The 26,534-nt window shown below is 44.4% G+C and overlaps 1 long non-coding RNA gene across 1 annotated transcript; it reads left to right on the top strand.

Moving 5' to 3' along the window:
• Positions 1-22,979: 22,979 nt before the first annotated feature.
• On the top strand, positions 22,980-25,694 carry LOC135527804 (uncharacterized). The gene is made up of 2 exons (XR_010453480.1): positions 22,980-23,049; positions 24,939-25,694. It is a non-coding gene; the product is annotated as an uncharacterized LOC135527804 (long non-coding RNA).
• Positions 25,695-26,534: the final 840 nt, after the last annotated feature.

The raw sequence follows: 26,534 nt of genomic DNA, 5'->3' as shown, positions 1-26,534 counted from the left end.
GTTGAAAACGGCTGACATATTGACAATAGATGAATTAGATAAGTAGCAGACATACTGTGGAAGGTTATGTCATAAAGTCAGTCTAACCCTGCAGGTTTAATGACCTGATGGGTGCTCTTCTCTCATCTACCATGATTGCTGATTCAGATATATTTTTTTAAATATACTAACACTGTGGATAATAATGCTGTTTTATTAACAAGCTAATTAACTATTAATAAGTGGAAATTGATTCAATGGTATTTGGACGACTATTCATCTAGAGTAGATGATCAGTATAGAGAGATTTAGATTTAGTATTACAAAAGTGTACAATATGCTATGTACATCAAAGTGTCTAAGTACATTAGAAAACTGTACAGCTACAGGCAGGAAAGAGTCCAGCCTTGAACTCCACAGAGAGCCCAAGCTGGATGCAGTAACCTTGGGAAACTTGTTGTTTTGCCTTACATTTTGTGCTTCAGTGGGCTTCAAGCTGAGAGCCATGTTAGCCCCTTTGGGTGAGGTTGTTGGGCCAGCAAATAAATAAGAAAGAATGATCTTTCCTCTAATACTCCAAACAGACATCTATGTTGCGCCCTGCTAGGCTATTGTCCTTGGCTCGCAGTCCCAGTTACAAATGAATATGTTATTTTGCACAGTGCGTGGCTCACTGATAAAAATATCCCGTGTCAGCTGTGTTTGTGAAGCGGGAGGACTTTGTGCAAATGAGACTGACCCCTCTCTATCTCTGAAAGCACTCCTTTTTCTATTCTCTCTGTTTTTTTGGTTCAAGGGTGAGCTGAGCCCCTCTTCCAGTCCTCCCCCAGACCTCCACTCCTCCCACCCTCTTCAAAAAGAGAAATCCATGGCTGAATACGGGTGTCTATCCATCAGCACGCCCTAGCATTGAGACACCCCTTGATCACCATGACTACTCAGGGAGAGAGTGAGCCATCACAGAGGATGTGAATGGAGGAGACTCAGCCACAGAGGCTTGAATGACATTGGGGATGAGTACAGTGTTTCAGAACCCTCAACATAGCTTATAGGCTACTCCTAGTATGCATATAGCCAATAGTAATCTCTAGGCATTTGGCTTTAACCCACTATTGGCCCATCACCATACTCCACTGGTCTGACTCATGGCCCTGCATATAACTCACACTATATCACCCTGTGGCCATTACTGAAAGTGCTACAGTATTCTGAACACACAACACACAGCCACTTGGACTAGCGTCCAGGGTACCATTTGGTACATATTCACCAGTGTGTATGTAGGACTTATGCTAATGGACACATTTAGCTGTTGGGCACGCAATACATTAGTAGTACACCCATTTTCCATGGATGCCATCTGATTGCAAGGCAATGATTTAGCCAAACATCCAAGGGTCATTAGGGCCTCAGTGATGATGAATATCACTCATCATCTTGTCATGTCTAATGTATTCTCGCCTTATTTATTTGTCCTCACATCACAATCTCCCATTATGACCATAAATAGTTTATGAACAACCATTTATTTCAAGCAATTGGCTCTATGCCCCACAGTACTGTAATAATTAATTAATGAGCACCCACCTCTCCATATATACATGATCTTCAATGTGGGAGAAAGGAAACAATGGGACAGACAGACAGAGATAGACAGACAGACAGAAAAGAAGAGAAAGAGGGAGGTCCTCACCAATGTCCCCTCCTCCATCTCATGTCTGGACTACCATGTCAACAGGAGGAAGTGTTAGCGCAGTCTGGAGCATGGCGACCATGTGTCCACATCAGTATCATCAACAGTTCCTAAAATGACAATGTGAGAGGTCGGTTTTGGAAATCTGAGAAGCGGAAGATTACCTTGAAGAAGGATCACATTTTATTCATCAGTGGCGTAACACAGTATCCTCTCATTACAAAGCTGCTGCACATGAATCAGTACAGGAGGATACATCAGAACAAACACCCTTCCTGTACCCCGTATCCTCCTCACTCCCATCTGTCTGTCAGTGCTGCTGGTAGGAGCAGTGTTCCTTCAGACCGTGGGATCTACAGATCAAAGTGGGGCCCCCTGCAGAGACATGCACTCCAGAGTAAAAGAAGCCTCTGTGGGGAAAGGCATGCACACATCTCTTGCTAATTAACTAAACCCCTTTGACGTCTTACCATTTGCATATATAATATACCACATTTTCCGTAATATCTGCCACACATACTAAGCGGGTGGCGCCTGTAGGTTTGTCTAACAAGGAACCCCATTGTCTTCAATATAAATACTCATGTAATCAGTTTTTAAACAGGCGAGTTCATTACGGAATGTGTCAAGTTGTTCTGTAAATGGAAAGTTCCTGTACATACAGCCATTCACAAACATGTTTAGGCTATACTCAACCCTGCTCCAAATACTCATACAGTTAAGTACACAAACACACAGGCTATACTCAACCCTGCTCCAAATACTCATACAGTTAAGTACACAAACACACAGGCTATACTCAACCCTACTCCAAATACTCATACAGTTAAGTACACAAACACACAGGCTATACTCAACCCTGCTCCAAATACTCATACAGTTAAGTACACAAACACACACGCACGCACGCACAGACTCACTCACACACACAGACGCATACACACACAAACACACAGGCTATACTCAACCCTGCTCCAAATACTCATACAGTTAAGTACACAAACACACACGCACGCACGCACAGACTCACTCACACACACAGACGCATACACACACAAACACACAGGCTATACTCAACCCTGCTCCAAATACTCATACAGTTAAGTACACAAACACACACGCACGCACGCACAGACTCAATCACACACACAGACGCATACACACACAAACACACACACACACGCAGGCACACACACACACACACACACACACACACACACACACACACACACACACACACACACACACACACACACACACACACACACACACACACACACACACACACACACACACACACACACACACACACACAAGGTAAAGAGAGAATGCCCTGGAAGAGTTCTGGAGTGGCCATTCCAGAGAAATAGCAGTGTTGTGTCCGGGCAGGGTTTAGGGAAGCCCAGAATGTCCCCACAGTGGGAGAGAAAGGCCTGAATTTTAAACCACTGGGCATTTAAAGGCTATGTAGATTAGCAGCCAGTCATGTTTGCTGTCCTCAATAATTAATGTGTTGTTTGTACCAAGAGCGGACCCCACTTCTACTGCTGTCTGCAATCAAACAATCTATCGCACGCTAGGGTGAGTACCAGGTATGGTGAAAGGCAGGCTCCAGAGATAGCCCAGTACCAGGCAGGGTGTAAGGCAGGCTCCAGAGATAGCCCAGTACCAGGCATGGTGAAAGGCAGGCTCCAGAGATAGCCCAGTACTAGGCAGGGTATAAGGCAGGCTCCAGAGATGGCCCAGTACTAGGCAGGGTGTAAGACAGGCTCCAGAGATAGCCCAGTACCAGGCAGGGTGCAAGACAGGCTCCAGAGATGGCCCAGTACTAGACAGGATGTAAGGCAGGCTCCAGAGATGGCTCAGTACTAGGCAGGGTGTCAGGCAGGCTCCAGAGATAGCCCAGTACCAGGTAGGGTGTAAGGCAGGCTCCAGAGATAGCCCAGTACCAGGCATGGTGAAAGGCAGGCTCCAGAGATAGCCCAGTACTAGGCAGGGTGTAAGGCAGGCTCCAGAGATGGCCCAGTACTAGGCAGGGGGTAAGACAGGCTCCAGAGATAGCCCAGTACCAGGCAGGGTGCAAGACAGGCTCCAGAGATGGCCCAGTACTAGACAGGGTGTAAGGCAGGCTCCAGAGATGGCCCAGTACTAGGCAGGGTGTAAGGCAGGCTCCAGAGATGGCCCAGTACTAGACAGGGTGTAAGGCAGGCTCCAGAGATAGCCCAGTACCAGGCAGGGTGCAAGACAGGCTCCAGAGATGGTTGAGTACTAGGCAAAGTATAAGGCAGGCTCCAGAGATGGCCAAGTACTAGGCAAGGTGTGAGGCAGGCTCCAGAGATGGCCCAGTACTAGGCAAGGTGTGAGGCAGGCTCCAGAGATGGCCCAGTACTAGGAGGCAGGCTCCAGGTAGGCAGGTGATGGCCCAGTACTAGGCAGGCTCCAGAGATGGCCCAGTACTAGGCAAGGTGTGAGGCAGGCTCCAGAGATGGCCCAGTACTAGGCAAGGTGTGAGGCAGGCTCCAGAGATGGCCCAGTACTAGGCAAGGTGTGAGGCAGGCTCCAAGATGGCCCAGTACTTGGCAGGGTGCAAGACAGGCTCCAGAGATGGCCCAGTACTAGACAGGGTGTGAGGCAGGCTCCAGAGATGGTCCAGTACTGGACAGGGTGTAAGGCAGGCTCCAGAGATGGCCCAGTACGAGACAACATATGAGGCAGGCTCCAGAGATAGCCCAGTACTAGGCAGGGTGTAAGACAGGCTCCAGAGATGGCCCAGTACTAAACAGGGTGTAAGGTAGGCTCCAGAGATGGCCCAGTACTAAACAGGGTGTAAGGTAGGCTCCAGAGATGGCCCAGTACTAAACATGGTGTAAGACAGGCTCCAGAGATGGTTGAGTACGAGGCAACGTATAAGGCAGGCTCCAGAGATGGCCCAGTACTAGGCAAGGTGTGAGGCAGCTCCAGACAAGGCCCAGTACTAGACAGGGTGTAAGGCAGGCTCCAGAGATGACCCAGTACTTGGCAGGGTGTGAGGCAGGCTCCAGAGATGGCCCAGTACTAGACAGGGTGTGAGGCAGGCTCCAGAGATGGCCCAGTACTAGGCAAGGTGTGAGGCAGGCTCCAGAGATGGCCCAGTACTAGGCAAGGTGTGAGGCAGGCTCCAGAGATGGCCCAGTACTAGGCAAGGTGTGAGGCAGGCTCCAGAGATGGCTCAGTACTAGGCAGGGTGTAAGGCAGGCTCCAGAGATGGCCCAGTACTAGGCAAGGTGTGAGGTAGGCTCCAGAGATGGCCCAGTACTAGGCAGGGTGTGAGGCAGGCTCCAGAGATGGCCCAGTACTAGGCAAGGTGTGAGGCAGGCTCCAGAGATGGCCCAGTACTAGGCAAGGTGTGAGGCAGGCTCCAGAGATGGCCCAGTACTAGGCAAGGTGTGAGGCAGGCTCCAGAGATGGCCCAGTACTAGGCAAGGTGTGAGGCAGGCTCCAGAGATGGCCCAGTACTAGGCAAGGTGTGAGGCAGGCTCCAGAGATGGCTCAGTACTAGGCAGGGTGTAAGGCAGGCTCCAGAGATGGCCCAGTACTAGGCAAGGTGTGAGGTAGGCTCCAGAGATGGCCCAGTACTAGGCAGGGTGTGAGGCAGGCTCCAGAGATGGCCCAGTACTAGGCAAGGTGTGAGGCAGGCTCCAGAGATGGCCCAGTACTAGGCAAGGTGTGAGGCAGGCTCCAGAGATGGCCCAGTACTAGGCAAGGTGTGAGGCAGGCTCCAGAGATGGCCCAGTACTAGGCAAGGTGTGAGGCAGGCTCCAGAGATGGCCCAGTACTAGGCAAGGTGTGAGGCAGGCTCCAGAGATGGCCCAGTACTAGGCAAGGTGTGAGGCAGGCTCCAGAGATGGCCCAGTACTAGGCAGTGTGTCAGGTAGGCTCCAGAGATCGGGGGACAGGAACGTGCAAAATGAGCACCCCTGAGCTAAGTGATGAGTAAAATCATCTTTGGCATCTCATATTAAAAATCCAGAGATTGGTGAGGCAAAGGCAGAAAAAGCTGATGTAGACAGACAGAGCCCAGAACACCATCAGAGAAATAGGCCTCTCTCATCGCCAGGGCGACGTACTGTACACATCTCACTTTAATTAGCTGTCTCTTTGTCCTAATGGAAGGAACAGCAACACAATAAATTACCTTGCTGCTCATCAGCAGCCTTCCACTCAGATATGGCTGAGTAATCTTCCTATCTGACTGGTGACTACCCAGATGAGATTCTTTCAAATCAGATTGGCTGCTCCCACAGCGATCTAAATAACAATGTTTCCAAGCCAACTGATGACATGCATGGTACGTACACTTCATTTGATTTCAGAATTAGTTTTTCAAAACCTAGTTTCTCCTCTGCAGCCTCTTGTATTTTAATTTGAAAATGAGGCGATAGCAGTCGTTGAGGGAGTGGATATGGGATGGCAATATTAGAATTGAAACTAGAAGGAGAAAGGGAGCGAACCCCTAATTTTCATTTAAATCAGGTGCTTTTCCATTCAGCCTTCAATAGATTTACTCTGAAAAAACCTGTTAACACAAATCTTGAGAGGATATTGTTATCTTGGATACCTTCGTTCCTCTACTGTACATACCCCTGTCACCCACAGGGTGTCCCACACATTGCCATTTTAAAGCCTAAGGGACTTACTGTATCATGATGCCCTACGTGGTTATAACATCTACAGAAAAGACAGAAATGCCAATGGTGGAGATGTTGCTGTTTATATCCAGAACCACATTCATGTAAAGCTTAGAGAAGATCTCATGTTAAATACTTTTGAAGTATTATGGCTACAGGTTAATCTGCCTCACATAAAGCCCATTCTTGTGGGAAGCTGCTATAGACCAGTCAATATCTGGATAGCATGTGTGAAATGCTTGAAAATGTATGTGATATCAACAGAGAGGAATATTTTCTGGGTGATTTAAATATTGACCAGCTTTCATCAAGCTGCCTCCCCCCCCAAAAAAAGGCAAAAAGGCAAACTCAACTCCATCATTCATTGAATCAGATGGTTAATTCATCACAAAACCCACTAAAATTGCCAATTACTTTAATTGTAAGGATTGACGCTGGTAAACAAGAAGCAAGGACATGGAGTGAACATCTAATTAGCAACAGACATGGAACAGGACAGGACAGCATCTGGACATGAACACATAATGACATTAATGGTGACACAGGGAACCAACGGAGGAACAGACAGAAATAGTGAAGGCAATCAACAAAATGAAGGAGTCCAGGTGAGTCCAGTGAGCTCTGATGCTCGTAATAATGGTGACAGGTGTGCAGGGCAGCCTGGCACCCTCGAGTCCTAGAGAGGGAAAGCGGGAGCAGGCGTGACATGAATGATTTTTTCATTGGCAAGATTAGCACATTTAGGCATGACATGCCAGCAACAAACGCTTACACTACACATCCAAGTATAACTGATCAAATTATGAAAGACAAGCATTGTAATTTTGAAATCCGTAAAGTGAGTGTGGAAGAGGTTAATTTTGTTGTTGTTGTCTATCAACAATGACAAGCCACCGGGATCTGACACCTTGAATGTAAAATTACTGAGGATAATAGCCGACAATTTTGCCACCCCTATTTGTCATAACTTCAATCTAAGCCTACTAGCTCAAATAGCTGACCAATAAGCCTGTTACCAACCCTTACTAAAATTTAGGAAAACATTATGTGTTAGGAAAACTGTATGTGTTATGGCTTTACACCCCCTGCTATATTGTGGAAAATAGAGTTACCTGTCTAACAGAACACAGAGGGTGTTCTTTAATGGAAGCCTTTCCAACATAATCCAGGTAGAATCAGAAATTCCCCTGGGCAGCCGTCTAGGCCCCTTAATTTTTTCAATCTTTACTAATGACATGCCACTTGCTTTCAGTAAAGCCAGTGTGTCTATGTATTCGGATGACTCAACATTGTACAAGCCAGCTAATACAGCGAGTGAAATCACTGCAACACTTAACAAAGAGCTGCAGTTAGTTTCAGAATGGCTGGAAAGGAATAAATTAGTCCTAAATATAACAAAAAAATCTAAAAGCATTGTATTTGGGACAAATCATTCACTAAACCCTAAACCTCCACTAAATCGTGTAATAAATAATGTGGAAAGTGAGCAAGTTGAGGTGACTAAACTGCTTGGAGTTACCCTGGGTGGAGTTTTCCTTAAGGCTAATTGATCATTAGAAAACCCTTTTGAAATTATATTAGCAAAGCTGAAAACTGTTGTTCTGAGTAAAGAAGCAATAAAACTGGCCCTCTTTAGACTAGTTGAGTATCTGGAGCATCAGCATTTGTGGGTTTGATTACAGGCTCAAAATGGCCAAAAACAAAGAACTTTATACTGAAACTTGTCAGTCTATTCTTGTTCTGAGAAATTAAGGCTATGCGAGAAATTGCCAAGAAACTGAAGATCTCGTACAACGCTGTGTACTACTCCCTTCACAGAACAGCACAAACTGGCTCTACCCAGAATGGAAAGAAGAGTGAGCAACTGAGCAAGAGGACAAGTACATTAGAGTGTCTAGTTTGACAAACAGGCGCCTCACAAGTCCTCAACTGGCAGCTCCTCAACCCGTCTGAACGTCAACAGTGAAGAAGAGACTCCGGGATGCTGGCCTTCTAGACAGAGTTCCTCTGTCCAGTGTCTGTGTTCCTTTGCCCATCTTAATCTTTTATTTTTATTGGCCAGTCTGAGATATGTCTTTTTCTTTGCAACTCTGCCTAGAAGGCCAGCATCCCCGAGTCGCCTCTTCACTGTTGACGTTGAGACTCCCTCCCTATTCTAAATGAATCGGGTATGTTGATTTGTAGCACATATACATATATTTCCTTAAAAATATGAAATCCTGTAGCCACAAGGGTTAAGGGTTTGTTGCTTATCAAAGAGCATTTCTCATTGTCCCTGTTCACTAAGAATTTGTTCTTAACTAACTTGCCTCCCCGGATTTTGTGTTAAATGCTCTACAACAAAGCCTTCTTAGCGTCCAACAAGCTTTCTCTTCCCTTAACCTTGGTCTGAACACCTCCAAACAGAGGGCATGTGGTTTGGTAAGAAGAATGCCCCTCTCCCCACAGGTGTGATGACTACCTCTGAGGGTTTAGAGCTTGAGGTAGTCACCTCATACAAGTACTTGGGAGTATGGCTAGACAGTACACTGTCCTTCTCACAGCACATATCAAAGTTGCAGGCTAAAGTTAAATCTAGACTTGGTTTCCTCTATTGTAATCGCTCCTCTTTCACCCCAGCTGCCAAACTAACCCTGATTCAGATGACCATCCTACCCATGCTACATTACAGATAAATAATTTATAGATCAGCAGGTAAGGGTGCTCTCGAGCATTTGGATGTTCTTTACCATTCGGCCATCAGATTTGCCACCAATGCTCCTTATAGGACACATCACTGCACTCCTCTATACTCAGTAAACTGGTCATCTCTGTATACCCGTGGCAAGACTCACTGGTTTATGCTTATTTTTAAAATCCTCTTAGGCCTCACTCCCCCCTATCTGAGATATCTACTGCAGCCCTCATCCTCCACATCCAACACCCGTTCTGCCAGTCACATTCTGTTAAAGGTCCCCAAGCACACACATCCCTGGGTCTCTCGTGTTTTCAGTTCGCTGCAGCTAGCGACTGGAACGAGCTGCAACAAACACTCAAACTGGACAGTTTTATCTCAATCTCTTCATTCAAAGACTCAATCATGGACACTCTTACTGACAGTTGTGGCTGCTCTGTGTGATGTATTGTTGTATCTATCGTCTTGCCTTTGTGCTGTTGTCTGTTCCCAATAATGTTTGTACCATGTTATGTGCTGCTACCATGTTGTTTTGCTACCATGTTGTTGTTATGTTGTGTTGCTGCTTTGCTATGTTGTTGTCTTAGGTCTCTCTTTGTGTAGTGTTGTGTTGTCTCTCTTGTTGTGATGTGTGTTTTGTCCTATATTTATGTATATATATATATATATATATATATATATATATATATATATAAATTATCCCATATATATAAAAAATTATCCCAGCCCCCGCCCCTGCAGGAGGTCTTTTTCCTTGTGGTAGGCTGTCATTGCAAATAAGAATTTGTTCTTAACTGACTTGCCTAGTTAATAAAGGTTAAATAAATAAAATAACTAAAGGTAAAAAATTATAAAAAATTCTATATTTTAATCGCAATAACATATTTTAGACACAAGGGGGCGACAATACATTGCTCCAGGAACAAGAAACAAATCACAAAACTCAAAGCAAAGTTTCAGAGCACATCTCTTAAACCTGACTGTATCCCTGCAGTTTGTGACAAGCAACTCTTGACAACAATGCTGACAACGTTGACTTTGATATTATGCATGAAGTGGTAAACCTAACTCTCTCTCTCTCTCTCTCTCGCTGTTGTGATATTTGACCCCAAGTTGAGCTGTTAGGCCTAGATTCCACAGGATTACAGTTTTCCTGAGGAGGTGATGCAGATCCAGATAAAAAAATATATAATGTTCCAATGCCAGTTGTGTCCACAGTGCACCCCTGTGGTCTACTCCCAAATGACTTAAATGTAAATGTAAATGTACTCTCTTCCATAGGTGTAAATGAGACATGGCATGAGCATCTGACATCCAGGGGGGGGGGGGGGCATAGGTGCAGCGCAGAGAGAACATTCTCCTCTAAGCTGGATCAGGAGCTCAGTGAGCAGAGAGAACACAGCTATAATAATAACCTGTGCAACACTTCACTCAGGGTAAACATCAAGGCTCACTGTTTGTTTTTTGGCGCAGAGCTTCCAGTGAGGTTCCCATGACCTTACTAATGAACACAGTGTCTTCCTACAACTACCTATTTCCAGCTTCACAGGAGACACACCACACGGTGCTGTTTCTAACCCTAATGTTTGGATTTCACTTCAATAATGATGAGACGGGAGACAGGAATCAGTTCAACCATTTGTATGAACATAATCATCTCATACAACTCCCATGATGCACTGCTGCACAAAACCAACACACCACAAGTTGAGTTTCACCTCACAATCTGTTATGTTGTTATTACCAGTGTTGTTATTACTGCTATTATCGTAGGCTTGACATCCTGTTGGTTTTGTTACCTGACACTGACTAATTCAACTCAATGTAAGATTTTCTCATATCACTGGTGTTATTATAAACATGAACAGACACGGCACCTGTTCATTAGTATTTGTGTAAGTGTGTGTGCCTCCGTGTATGTGCATGTGCTTGTATATGGCGAGACACTGTATCCCTTTCTCTCAGTCAGGATGAGAAAGGTAGACTACAATGTGTGTAGGGATGTCTTTCTGGTAGCAGCCCGTTAAGGGTACCATAACCCAGCAATATCAACACCACTTATGGCATTATGTAGTGTGCTACAAACCAGGTTAACACACCAGAGTAGAGCATTTTACAACTATGGTTAGAGTGTAGTAAAATGCTTTACACACTGAACGTAACAGACTGGTTTGACAGATGCAGTATAGACAGACATACACACCAACATGCTGTCATATTGGTGGGTCTATTTTACATTTCAGTCAACTGGCTGAAAGAATAACACTCCCATTATCTGTGAGTTAAGTTGGTATGTTATGGTCCACTGAGCCCCTCAGAAATACCCGTCCTGTTCTCTGCAACTGTTATCTTATCTGTGTGGAATGGCTGCTGTCCAAACATTTGAATGTGCTTTAGAAAATCGGTGACTTTCACAACTATTTCTTATGTTGCGATGGTAGATTTTATTTGATTGAATATGGTGTTTGCTGATAGCACTGTGTGGCTTTGTCCATAAGGAATATGTCTCAAGATACACTATTACATTTTTTCATACATAGCTTTATGGACAACAACAACCAGTGCTCAAACATGCAGTAGATTCTCTGCTTGCCCATGTTTCTATCTTGTAAGTCATTGGTTCTATTAGTCTTTCTGTGGGCAGGTCTGATGGGAGGGGCTAACCTAGGCCCTGTGGGTGCCCGGCCTGGTCCAGCTGCTCAGTGCTTTGTTGACGGTGGTGCCGCCGCAGTGGCTCTGGTGTGTCACATTGTGTTCTGCCAACCTGTCAGCTCCAAACACACACAACCCGCCAGCCAGCAAGCAGCACATTAAATACAATTCAATTGTATTTGTTATATGTGCCAAATACAACTGGTGTAGACTTTACAATGAAATGCTTGCTAGCAAACCATTCCCAACAATAATAACACAAGAGGAAAAAAATAAAATGCACAAGAATGGAGCTATATACAGTGAGTAGCAGTACCAGATCAATGTGTAGAGCAGTAGAGGCTCCTCAGAGGAGGAAGGAGAGAACCATATTCTCCTCAATCACATTTCATAAAAATAAAAATAGTAAACACTAAAGAGGTTTTGCTTTTTAGATTAAACTATACTAAATATATTCATATGTCACCAAATAATTGATTAAAACACATTATTTTGCAATGAAGGTCTATAGTAACTTCAACTGCACTCTCTGGGGTAGCACCATGGTGTAGCTGGAGGACAGCTAGCTTCTGTCCTCCTCTGGATCTATTGGCTTCAGTACAAAATCTAGGAGGCTCGTAGGCCTCACCCCCTTCCATAGACCTATATGAGCACTTCTGGAGCACGTCCTCCAACCAATCAAATCTTTTTCAGTATGATCTGACATGTTGTCCATCCAATCATATGATTAGGATCAGAGAACGAACCTGAGATTGATGTTCAGAAGAAAGATGAAAAGGTTATGTCATTCAATACCAATTGGTATCAAAAGTATAGCTGGTTAACAGGGAGCCTTTCATCAATCCGCCTTTATTGCTGGCCTTACCTGCTTTTTGGAAAGTCTGAGCCTTAGGAAAAAGAGGGGTACAGTGACCTGAAGAACATTGATTATTCAGCTAAATGGCAAAACAAAAGCGGGGAGCATATAAGATTCAAGCTTCTGGGAAAGGGTTGCATCGATCATGACGAAGGTCTGCGTATTCAAACTGCGCAACACAACGAGAAAGTAAGAAGAAACAGGGATGTTCTCAAGCAGCTTATCAACACAACTGCATTTTTGGGCATGTAATAATTGGCTTTTAGAGGACACAGCGAGAGGGAATGTTCCGCTAACTAACAAGTGCAACCACAAGAAGCTTGTAGCGGTAATTGCACGTTACGATGCTTTACTTGCTGAACACAGAACTTTCTACTGTCTTTTCTTGGATCATTTGGAATGATTTCATTACATTGCATCATCCATTAAAAGTTAGATTAAGGAGAGAGGTTGACAAAGCACATTTTTTGTATGCTTTCCACTTTCCTCCGGTATTTGTTTAGCATAGATAACACATAATCACTCTGGACAGACACAAGCAAAAACAAATCAAATAAAAGTTGCAGCAGCCTAGACTACACATAAACATCCCAGATTTGACATGCTGTATGTGATGAAAACGAGACCATTTTTCAGTCTGATGGCTACTAATTAGAGCAGATGCATACAGTCTATGTGCGCTGTCCATTTGGTCAGGGTAACTAATTGATAATGTTAGGTATTTACAGTACATGTGTGTGTCAGGAGAAAATGTGAATGTGATCAAATTTGGTTTATATTCAAAATTGGGCTGGCTGGGCTGCCTATACGTTTTCAATCCAAAATGATTACCTGGAAGTACAGGTGTAAGTACATTTTCTATAAGGCCTGCATAGGCCTGCATGATGCACACATGCACAAAGCAAGCTCAGCCCGTGACTTCTACTGTTTGTCAAATCAACGTTTATTTGTCACATAGACCTTACAGTGAAATGCTGAATACAACAGGTGTAGTAGACCTTACAGTGAAATGCTTACATACAACAGGTATAGTAGACCTTACAGTGAAATGCTGAATACAACAGGTGTAGTAGACCTTACAGTGAAATGCTTACATACAACAGGTGTAGTAGACCTTACAGTGAAATGCTTACATACAACAGGTGTAGTAGACCTTACAGTGAAATGCTTACATACAACAGGTGTAGTAGACCTTACAGTGAAATGCTTACATACAACAGGTGTAGTAGACCTTACAGTGAAATGCTGAATACAACAGGTGTAGTAGACCTTACAGTGAAATGCTTACATATAACAGGTGTAGTAGACCTTACAGTGAAATGCTGAATACAACAGGTGTAGTAGACCTTACAGTGAAATGCTTACATACAACAGGTGTAGTAGACCTTACAGTGAAATGCTTACATACAACAGGTGTAGTAGACCTTACAGTGAAATGCTTACATACAACAGGTGTAGTAGACCTTACAGTGAAATGCTGAATACAACAGGTGTAGTAGACCTTACAGTGAAATGCTTACATACAACAGGTGTAGTAGACCTTACAGTGAAATGCTTACATACAACAGGTGTAGTAGACCTTACAGTGAAATGCTTACATACAACAGGTGTAGTAGACCTTACAGTGAAATGCTGAATACAACAGGTGTAGTAGACCTTACAGTGAAATGCTGAATACAACAGGTGTAGTAGACCTTACAGTGAAATGCTGAATACAACAGGTGTAGTAGACCTTACAGTGAAATGCTGAATACAACAGGTGTAGTAGACCTTACAGTGAAATGCTTACATACAACAGGTGTAGTAGACCTTACAGTGAAATGCTGAATACAACAGGTGTAGTAGACCTTACAGTGAAATGCTGAATACAACAGGTGTAGTAGACCTTACAGTGAAATGCTTACATACAACAGGTGTAGTAGACCTTACAGTGAAATGCTGAATACAACAGGTGTAGTAGACCTTACAGTGAAATGCTGAATACAACAGGTGTAGTAGACCTTACAGTGAAATGCTGAATACAACAGGTGTAGTAGACCTTACAGTGAAATGCTGAATACAACAGGTGTAGTCTACCTTACAGTGAAATGCTGAATACAACAGGTGTAGTAGACCTTACAGTGAAATGCTGAATACAACAGGTGTAGTAGACCTTACAGTAAAATGCTTACATACAAGCCCTTAACCAACAATGTTTAAGAAGTGAAGTAAGAAATATATAAGTAAAAAATAGAAAATAAAAGTAACAAACAATTAATTAGCAACAGTAAAATAACAAGCAAGGCTGTATACAGGGTGCACCGGAACAGAATCAATGTGCATGCGGGGGCACCGGAACAGAATCAATGTGCATGCGGGGGCACCGGAACAGAATCAATGTGCATGCGGGGGCACCGGAACAGAATCAATGTGCATGCGGGGGCACCGGAACAGAATCAATGTGCATGTGAGGGCACCGGAACAGAATCAATGTGCATGCGGGGGCACCGGAACAGAATCAATGTGCATGCGGGGGCACCTGAACAGAATCAATGTGCATGCGGGGGCACCGGAACAGAATCAATGTGCATGCGGGGGCACCGGAACAGAATCAATGTGCATGCGGGGGCACCGGAACAGAATCAATGTGCATGTGAGGGCACCGGAACAGAATCAATGTGCATGTGAGGGCACCGGAACAGAATCAATGTGCATGCGGGGCCACTGGCTAGTTGAGGTAATTGAGGTATTATGTACATGTAGGTAGCGTTAAAGTGACTATACATAGATTATAAACAGAGAGTAGCAGCAGCGTAAAAGAGGTGTCTCGGTATCAGTTGTTGTCTCTGTGTCTGGGTAGAGGAAATCCCCCACCTAATCCAGTCTAAATATAATTCATATGAACAAGTGTAAGGTTGCTGCAGTTTGATAGGGTTTTCACCGCCTCCCACCCTCCCCAGGGACAGGAGTTTTTTTCAGTTTTTTAAAACTATGTGACCTGATTAGGGACCTTATAGGGCCCCGAGTTTTCCTGGTTAGGTTAACAGATAAGGAAAACTCTGGGCCCCAGGGGGTAAAAATTTACCCATAACTATGGTTGCCACCAGTCTGCTTGCTGTTGTCAGTTATCGTCAGGTATGTGGATGATCAGGGCTTTATTCAGGAACAGTTCTTGGGCTACTTTGATGTCTCAAGTGAGCGAGATGCTCAGTCTGCTTTACTTCACAAACTTGTACAAACCTACGATGGCGCTTCTGTAATCGAATGTATCTGCTATTTTGTATTTCCAGTTATGTTTCCTCCTGTTCCCTGATTTAAGAAGTGATGACCACTCCACTCCACTACTATTGTCAACTCTCTCCTGACATTAACTGAAGCCACGTCTCATGTGCCCACTCATCCACTGTTACATTTAATGTTTCCTCTCCAGCCACTGTGAGAACCCTTAGCAATTTTCTCTCATTGCTGTATGTAGAGTCAACCACATACACAAACAAAATCACATGATTACACATCAGTGATTTTACTCCTTGCTGTACTAACTCATTCTTAGCTCTTTTGTCTAACTATGTAGTGTGTTGTGTTATAGTTTTTTGTCTTCCCAGTCAAATCCTGTCCTGCACTGAAGTCAAGCCTCTGAACACCTCAATTCATGACTCTTACCCTCATTCAGTCGCTGCTGTGATCCTTTCCCAGAATGGTGTAAGTAGCCCTCTCATTCCCATTCCCCATAATATTGTACTATAAATGCATTATTAAATGCTTTAGGTCAAAATAATTACTCTTAACAATTTTTGAAACACACTTCTCCGATGCGTTCCGCGCCTATACCATGGGTCTCCTGTTGCTCTTCAGTTTTTCAAGTCACCAGCCTCCACTGGTGTAGAGGTACAGTATGAGGTATTTTAGGTAGATATGTATATGAAGGCAGGGTAAAGTGACTAGACATCAGGATAGATAATTGTAAGCGTAAAATAAAGAACAGCAGTGTGTGTGTGTGTGTGTGTGTGTGTGTGTGTGTGTGTGTGTGTGTGTGTGTGTGTGTGTGTGTGTGTGTGTGTGTGTGTGTGTGTGTGTGTGTGTGTGTGTGTGTGTGTGTGTGTGTGTGTGTGTGTAGATTATGTGAATGTGTGTGGATTTCATGTGGGAGTGTCAATGTAATTTTGGTGAGTGAGTGCGTGTGTGTGTGTATATGGTTTGTATATATAGTCTATTGCGTGTACGTCGAGTCAGTGCAAGATAGAGTCCGTGCAGATAGTTTGGGTACCCTTAATTGACTATTTAGCAGTCTGGCTATTTAGCAGTCTTATGGCTTGGGGGTAGAAGCTGTGTTGAAGCCTGTTGGTTCAAGAGCTGATGCTCCAGTACCGTTTGCCAGACAAGAGCAGAGTGAACAGTCTATGGGTTGGGGGGCTGGACTCTTTGACGATTTTTCGGGCCTTCCTCTTGCAATGCCTGATTTAGAGGTCCTGGATGGCAGGGACCTCGGCCCATGTGATGTACCGTTCTGTCCTCTCCACCCTCTCTTGCACTTTGGATTTCTTATACCAAGCAGTGATGCAGCCAGTCAAGATGCTCTCGATGGTGCAGCTGTAGATCTTTTTGAGGATCCGAGGGCCCATGACAAACCTTTTCAGCCTCCTGAGGCGGAAGAGGCGCTGCCGTGTCCTCTTCACAGCTGTGTGGGTGTGTGTGGACCATGTTAGGTCCTTAGTGATGTGCACCCCATGGAACTTGGAAGTTCTCGACTCGCTCCACAACAGCCCTGTTGATGAGGGTGTGCTCTCCCCTCTTTCTCCTATAGTCCACGATCAGCTCTTTGGTCATAGTGATGTGCACCCCATGGAACTTGGAAGTTCTCGACTCGCTCCACAACAGCCCTGTTGATGAGGGTGTGCTCTCCCCTCTTTCTCCTATAGTCCACGATCAGCTCTTTGGTCATACTGGTATTGAAGGAGAGGTTGTTGTTGGCACTATACTGCTAAGTCTCATTCATTGTGCAAAGCCAATTACCAAACCAGAGGGCCTTGGTTCTGTCGCAACATGTAAATACAAACCCTGACACATATTCACACACACACCTCCCCAAAGTTTTATTGCACAACTTTATAAGTCTCTGATTGTCACTATGAATCAGCACTTATTTTTGCCTCTAAAGGAAATAACAGAAATCATATTCAGCTGCCTCTGTGAGTGTTTTACTGTCAGAGTATTGGCTCACTTGTTTGGTGGTTTTCTATTTGTGGGGAAACATGCATTTCATAGTTTTAACTACTGCACCAAATATTCTGCAAATATCATATCACATACTGCAATGACAATATGACTGGATGATCATGTGAATAATATACTTTGGGTGATGAGTAGTGTTCCATATTCTGTTCTTAGTGTCAGCTGGAATCAGCCTGGTGCTTTGACAATCAGTCAGTGGGAACTGTTCAATATCTCACCTTCAGAATGCAGGCGGGGAAGAGGATCTTTGTGACCTTTTTTATATAGTGTGATAGTCAGCCCAAACTTCCTCCTCAACAGGTGAAAGCAACAGTGGCTGTTTGCACCTGTAATCAGAGGAATTAAGGTCACTTCTAGCCCCACTCACCTGGGAGTGCTTACTCTCTCCTGTATCTGGTATCGCCCCCTCTCAGTATTCCCTCTCCCTCTTCATCACACAGAAAACAAGGGTGGGAACCAGAGTGGATACAGGTGGCAAATGGGTGTGAGCGCTTCAGCAGTGCAAATGTGAGAGATTGATTTCATAGTGAGAGCCATTCAGACACGCAAAGCACACTTTGTCTATTTGTGATAATAGCTTCCAGAGAAGGCAAACATAACCAGTGTAATCCAGATGTGACTAGGATGTGTTTTCTTTTTTTTAATGGATATTATCTTGTGGTTCCCAAGTAGCCACAGTCATTTTTTCCATTTGAGAGCTGGAGAGAGGAGGACAGGCAGTTCAGGCAGGTTAGGGCCTTGTTGGGGTATTGGGTAGCTGCCATTTATGACCTGCATAACACCAGAAACCTGAACACAGCCATTTATCCCAGAGTGTATGACACAGTGTGATTGCGATAGGGCGATCAGGGCCATAAAAACACCATGTTCATTAGTTGGGAGGAAATCAGGGATCATGGTAAACTGAGGCCCCTGTTTGTCTGCAGTAAATCAATTTGCCGCTCAGGATGCCTAACTCTCTGGTTCTCTGACAAAGTTCTCTTCTAGTTTTCCACCCTTTCAGAGGGGACACTATTGTGATTGTGTTTTTTCATGCCAGGGGAAAACCTGGTTTGGATGCTGTTTACAACAGAACCAGAAACAAAGTTAGAACCAGAAACTTCTGTGGAAACACACATACAGCATCGGAACTTTAGACTAAAACAGGCATTGAATGACTTGGTCATCTGTGACATTAATCCATGGGCCAGCGGGCCAAATTTCACATATTTGTCCATACTTGTGGCAAAATTCTAATAATGATTGTCATTAAGGTCCATCCACCAACAGCCTCTGTCGGTTTTTATTGAATTGGTCTGACATCGCAAGTCTTTCAACAACAGGTGGAATATGCATAATGATAATTTTTAAAATAATCTGTTGTGCAGATAAAACAACCAATTAAGCCAGTTTTGCTAAAATATGTCATATTTGTAAAATAATAGAACAATTGTTTCAAACCTATTCCAAAAACACCATTCATATGGTTTTGGTCATTTTCATCCCTAACCTCAATATTTTATGCATCTATAAAATCCCTGAAGGGATCTTTCACTGGTTTGTAGTGATTATAATGATATACAATATTATGCCATAATGTTATCTATAAAATATATGTTTTGAATCCTGTATAATGCACTGCATCCCAACATAGAGTTGAAGTCCGAAGTTTACAAACACTTAGGTTGGAGTCATTAAAACTCGTTTTTCAACCTCTCCACAAATTTCTTGTTTACAAACTATAGTTTTGTCAAGTCGGTTAGGACATCTACTTTCTGCATGACACAAGTAATTTTTCCAGCAATTGTTTACAGAGAGATTATTTCACTTATAATTCACTGTATCACAATTCCCGTGGGTCAGAAGTTTACATACACTAAGTTGACTGTGCTTTTAAACAGCTTGGAAAATTCCAGAAATGATGTCATTTGAGTCAATTAGAGGTATACCTGTGGATTTATTTCAAGGCCTACCTTCAAACTCAGTGTCTCTTCGCTTGACATCATGGGAAAATCAAAAACAATCTGCCAAGACCTCAGAAAAACAATTGTAGACCTCCACAAGTCTGGTTCATCCCTGGGAGCAATTTCCAAATGCATGAAGGTACCACGTTCATCTGTACAAACAATAGTACGCAAGTATAAACACAATGGGACCACACAGCCGTCATACCGCTCAGGAAGGAGATGCGTTATGTCTCCTAGAAATGGTATCTATATCCACAGTAAAATGAGTCATATATCGACATAACCTGAAAGGCCGCTCAGCAAGGAAAAAGCCACTGCTCCAAAACCGCCATAAAAAAGCCAGACTATGGTTTGCAACTGCACATGGGGACAAAGCTCATACTTTTTGGAGAAATATTCTCTGGTCTGATGAAACAAAAGTAGAACTGTTTGGCCATAATGACCATTGTTATGTTTGGAGGAAAAAGAGGAAGGCTTGCAAGCCGAAGAACACCATCCCAAACGTGAAGCACGGGGGTGGCAGAATCATGTTGTGTGGTGCTTTGCTGCAGGAGGGACTGGTGCACTTCACAAAATAGATGGCATCATGAGGACGAAAAATGATGTGGATATATTGAACACATATCTCAACACATCAGTCAGGAAGTTAAAGCTTGATCACAAATGGGTCTTCCAAATGGACAATGACCCCAAGCATAATTCCAAAGTTTTGACAAAATGGTTAAGGACAACAAAATCATGGTATTGGAGTGGCCATCACAAAGCCCTGACCTCAATCCTATAGAAAATGGGCAGAACTGAAAAGGCGTGTGTGAGCAGGGAGGCCTACAAACCTGACTCAGTTACACCAGCTCTGTCAGGAGGAATGGGCCAAAATTCACCCAACTTAATGTGGGAAGCTTGTGGAAGGCTACCCAAAACGTTTGACCCAAGTTAAACAATTTAAAGGCAATGCTACCAAATACTAGTTGAGTGTATGTAAACTTCTGACCCACTGGGAAAGTGATGAAAGAAATAAAAGCTGAAATAAATCATTCTCAGGAATTGTGAAAAACTGAGTTTAAATGTATTTGGCTAAAATGTATGTAAACTTCCGACTTCGACTGTGACATTCTAACAAATCAAATGTATTTATTTTGCCCTTCGTACATCAGCTGATAAGTGCTGTACAGAAATCCAGCCTAAAACCCCAAACAGCAAGCAATGCAGGTGTAGAAGCACAGTGGCTAGGAAAAACTCCCAAGAGAGGCAAAAAGTAAGAAGAAAAAAAGAGAGGAACCAGGCGATGACAACAAACCACCTGATGATGAGGGCATCAACCTGCATAGCTGTTGACGTATTAAAGCCTTAGGTTTACAGCTTTTATAAATGGTGTCTAGTTACATTATGGAAATAGGGAATAGGGAAGTACAGGAAATAGGGAAATAGGGAAGAAATAGGGAAGTACAGGGCCTACTAACATTATGCATTGGTTAGTGGCTACTGAGGGTTGTTGAGACCAGCATCAGCAAAAGTCCAATTGCTAAAATAATGGATTTTATCTTATCACCAATTGCAGAATTTCAATTACATTTATCACCCAGCCACAAAAATAATGGCTGCACAATGATTAGGTAACAGATTTCATGAAATAACCTGTATGGTTGAAGGTTAGAGAGCATCAAACAGGCAAAGTGTCAATACAGGGCTAAGATTGAATAATACTACACCGGCTTCGACGCTCGTCTTGCAAACTATTATAGACTACAAAGGGAAGCACAGCCGCAAGCTACCCAGTGACACGAGCCTACCAGACGAGCTAAATCACTTCTATGCTTGCTTCGAGGCAAGCAAGACTGAGGCATGCATGAGACCATCAGCTGTTCCGGACGACTGTGTGATCTCACTCTCCGTAGCCGACGTGAGTAAGACCTTTAAACAAGGCAACATACACATGGCTGCGGGGCCGTGCTCCGGGCATGTGCTGACCAATTGGCAGGTGTCTTCACTGACATTTTCAACATGCTCCTGATTGAGTCTGTAATACCAACATGCTTCAAGCAGACCACCATATACCCTGTGCCCAAGAACACAAAGGCAACCTGCCTAAATAACTAGCCATGAAGTGCTTTGAAAGGCTGGTAATGGCTCACATCAACACCATTATCCCAGAAACCCTAGACCCATTCCAATTTGCATACCGCCCAAACAGATCCACAGATGATGCAATCTCTATTGCACTCCACACTGCCCTTTCCCACTTGGACAAAAGGAACACCTATGTGAGAATGCTGTTCATTGACTACAGCTCAGCGTTCAACACCATAGTACCCTCAAAGCTCATCATCAAGCTAAGGAACCTGGGACTAAACACCTCCCTCTGCAACTGGATTCTGGACTTCCTGACAGGTCACCACCAGGTGGTGAGGGTAGGTAGCAACACATCTGCCACGCTGATCCTCAACACTGAAGCTCCCCAGGGGTGTGTGCTCAGTCCCCTCCTGTACTCCCTGTTCACCCACGACTGCATGGCCAGGCACGACTCCAACACCATCATTAAGTTTGCTGAAGACACAACAGTGGTAGGCCTGATCACCGACAACAACGAGACAGCCTATAGGGAGGAGGTCAGAGACCTGGCCGGGTGGTGCCAGAATAACAACCTATCCCTCAACGTAACCAAGACTAAGGAGATGATTGTGGACTACAGGAAAAGGAGCACCAAGCACGTCCCCATTCTCATCGACGGGGCTGTAGTGGAGCAGGTTGAGAGCTTCAAATTCCTTGGTGTCCACATCAACAAGAAACTAGATTGGTCCAAACACACCAAGACAGTCGTGAAGAGGGCACGACAAATGAGGCCACTCATGAAACTAAAAACATTTGGCATGGGTCCTGAGATCCTCAAAAGGTTCTACAGCTGTAACATCGAGAGCACCCTGACCGGCACTTCAGAGGGTCGTGCGTACGGCCCAGTACATCACTGGGGCAAAGCTGCCTGCCATCTAGGACCTCTACACCAGGCGGTGTCAGAGGAAGGCCTCAAAGACCCCAGCCACCCCAGTCATAGACTGTTCTCTCTACTACCGCATGGGCAAGCGGTACCGGAGTGCCAAGTCTAGGACAAAAAGGCTTCTCAATAGTTTTTACCCCCAAGCCATAAGACTTTTGAACAGGTAACCAAATGGTTACCCGGACTATTTGCATTGTGTGCCTCCCCCAACCCCTCTTTTACGCTGCTGCATAGTCACTTTAACTATACATTCATGTACATACTACCTAAATTGGCCTGACTAACCAGTGCATCCAGTTTGCTGAGTAGAGTATTGGAAGCTATTTTGTAGATGACATCGCAGAAGTCGAGGATCGGTAGGATAGACAGTTTTACGAGGGTAAGTTTGGCGGCGTGAGTGAAGGAGGCTTTGTTGCAAAATAGAAAGCCGACTCTAGATTTGATTTTAGATTGGAGATGTTTGATATGAGTCTGGAAGGAGAGTTTACAGATGGCGAACTGCAGTTGTTTTCCCCCACAGCAGCCGTTGTTCAGGGGACTACTTGTTCATGACGTGAATAGTGACTCTGAGTATGAGCAGGTGAACATTCCAACTTGTCTCAACATTCTTTTATCAGCCTACGAACATTCTATTGCACTGACTCCTACAACAAGATATATACAGGAGAGGGAGAGATGACATGTGTCCCCTGTGAACACTAATGCTCCGTGTCTTTGTAAGGATAGTAATAACAATCCATTTATGATGTCTTCCACATGCTCTCTTTGACTACAGTCATTTTCCTAGTTAGTCTGTCCTTCATCATATGAATTTGGAGAAGAGAGAGGGGAGTGTGTGTATGTGAGTGTGGGGGTGAGGGGGATTCCATTTTAATTTAACACTAGCAGCTATGCAAACAGAAGACAGAGAAGACGGTGGCCCAGGCATGGCAGGCAGGCGAGTGGCTGAGGAAGAGAGGGAATGAAAGAGGGAGAGCCAGTGAGTCTAGACTCCAGATGTGCTGTGCTTTGTGGCTCTGCCTGGCCTGCTACGCCCGCTCTGCTCTCTGAGTATCCCCAGCAAATGTCACTGCTCCGCCTGTAAATCACCCAGGCCGGGGTTGAGGCAGCACCGCGGCCACAAAACACTCTCCGCACGGACCCCCAAAACATGCAAGCCAGCGACAGGCGGACGCCAGCAAGCCTGACTCGACGCGTGACTCCAATAACCTTCCCCCTACTCACAGTATTTGAGACGCACAGGGTTCCAACTAATGCTACCACCCTTTTCCATGTACAGAACCTCTGGGCACTGGTTGTAGTTAAATTATACTGTGTGTGTGTGTGTGTGTGTGTGTGTGTGTGTGTGTGTGTGTGTGTGTGTGTGTGTGTGTGTGTGTGTGTGTGTGTGTGTGTGTGTGTGTGTGTGTGTGTGTGTGTGTGTGTGTGTGTGTGTGTGTGTGTGTGTGTGTGTGTGTGTGTGTGAGAACAGCTGTGCATGTGATCATCAACACATTAATATATAGTACAGAAGAATATACTTTTGTGTGATAATTTGCGCAGAAGTTGTCCTCATTTAGCTTACAACAGAATGTCATTTTAAATATACGCTTTCTGGTTCCATGTCATTCCTTCTATAGCACCCTTCATCCAAACTGGGCCCAGCTCTAGACTCTCATCCAATCCAACTTCAGAGAATTAATTCACAGAATTACAGATTCTTGGTTTATGTGTGTAATCTCCACATCAGCTCCAACACATAATGAGATGTTTTAGTTGAAGCTCCAGTCCATATATAGTAAGCCATGCACACCACAGACATTCACTGAAACTAGTCTTTCTCACCGTACACCAGAATGTGTTTCTTTCCCCTTCTCTGCTTATTGTGGCTCATTTTGACAGAAGTGGTTAGGGCAGCAATGGATGCACAATTACACCCAAAGAGCAGCATGTGTTTCCAGCTGATCCTCTGCCATTGTGAGGCCTCTAGAGTCAAGGCTATCTCAGCTGTTTAAACAGGTAGTGTGTAGACATGCAGGCTGTGTTGAAGTTGATCAGGGTGTGGCCGTCCTCTAAACAAACAGGTGTAGTGTCGTGGAGGCTGTGTTAGGCAGTGCAGTGTTCACCACAAGGCTTGTTCTCCCTCAGGGATGTCTGTTTCCTCTGTGTGTGAACAGGTGAGCAAGCCACAGGCATTGCTCCCAACAAATACCAACAGAGACAAACACACACATATACACACACTCCTGTGGTTGTTTAAACACCTTGCTTTTGTTTTTCTTTCCACAGTTCGGGAGTTCTCTGGACATCAGGCCCCAGTCCCTCCATGGGTCCATGGTAGCATCAGAAGTAACAGCTGAAGGTTTATGGAATCATTCATCTAGGTTAACTAGGCTTTAACCCTGCCTGCTAACAACATGCACAGTGGGAGGGAGCTCTACTATGCCATATATGCACCCATTGCATGGTCAGTGACAGTCTGACATGGACATGTTTGCATGTGAACAGGTGAAAGTTGACTTCATAATTAATCTGCCTCATAACATACTGAGAGAGAAAGAGAAAGGGGGACACAATGGTTCCTCCTGTTTTCTGCAGTGTCTTGCCTATACCACAAGGGGGCCACATACACCACTTGACGCTGAGGGACTCCACGTGATGATGAGTTGGTGTCTGTTAGTCTCTGTCTGTGTGCATGCAAGGGGGGACACTGGAGGCCATACAGGCACTCAGAGCTTTTACTGGCCCAGTTAATTAGTAGCAATATTGTCAACAAACAGCCCAACAACCTTTCATCGTGTGAGACGGCTGGAGGGGGACTCTCTCTGTTCAAAGGCCTTATCTGTGTCTGGCCCTGTCTTATCTGATCTCCACTTATATGCCTCCTGTTCTTTTTTTGTTTGTGTGTGTATGTGTGTGTGTGTGGGGGGGGATGCTTGACTTGGTTGAGAGCAGGGTGAAGTCATCTTCAGTTGAGGTAATGAAATCAAATTGCATATCAAATCTCCACAGGTAATGTCATTAAACTGAACTGGTTTGAAATCGTTCAAGTGTACAGTATTTTATGATTGTTTTTTTCTAACCTTATTTGTGCAGGCTGTTTGGCGGGAGTTATACGCAGCTGTGTGTTTCTGTGTAAATTCATGCATATGTGTGTGTGTGTACTGCAGGTGGCCGTTTGTTTTTCATTCAAATATAATAACCAGTGTTCCTATATGTTTTAAATCAAAGTCATTGCAAACCACTTATCCCATCTGTATTTCTCTCCTCTGGTAGGGCTCGAAGTAGGCTAGGTATGAAGTGAACAATTTAGTTACAACGCTGTAGTAATCATTGTTTCCAACTGTCTCCCCCTGGGTAACCTTCTCGTACACTCTTACACACACAATCTCTCGTGCTCTCTCTCTTTCTCAGTGTTGACACAGCTTCAGCAGGACACTCCCTCCACACCCGGACACCCCCCTCCTCCCCCCACTCTCTCCCCACACACACTAACCTGTTTGGTGCAGATCAGAAGCCCAGCTCGGAGGCCCCACACCTGGACATGTTTGCGGAGGAAGAGGGCGGGCGGCGCTCCATGCGCCTGTCGACTGGCTCCACCATGTCTGGCCAGCTGTGCTCCTGGCCTGGCCTCGCACTGTGGGGGCTGTGCAGCTGGAAAACGCATGTCTCCCAAAAGAGGGAGAAAAAAGGAAGGGAGGACAGTCACAAAGCTCATTACACATACAGCCCCCCCCCCTCTCTCTCTCTACTGCTCTTTACATGTCACTGTCCTTTTACTGGGTAACACATTATTATGTTATTTTGCTTGATAACTGAACATAGTTGTGTTTTCCCACCTAGACTGAAAAACTTGAAAAAGTATATTTAATTATACTTTTGTGT

This window comes from Oncorhynchus masou, chromosome 5 (genome assembly GCF_036934945.1).
Source record: "Oncorhynchus masou masou isolate Uvic2021 chromosome 5, UVic_Omas_1.1, whole genome shotgun sequence".
In the NCBI taxonomy this organism is placed as follows: Eukaryota; Metazoa; Chordata; class Actinopteri; order Salmoniformes; family Salmonidae; genus Oncorhynchus; species Oncorhynchus masou.
The sequence above is the reverse complement of the archived record's forward strand: the minus strand, read 5'-3'. Positions and strand labels throughout refer to the sequence as shown.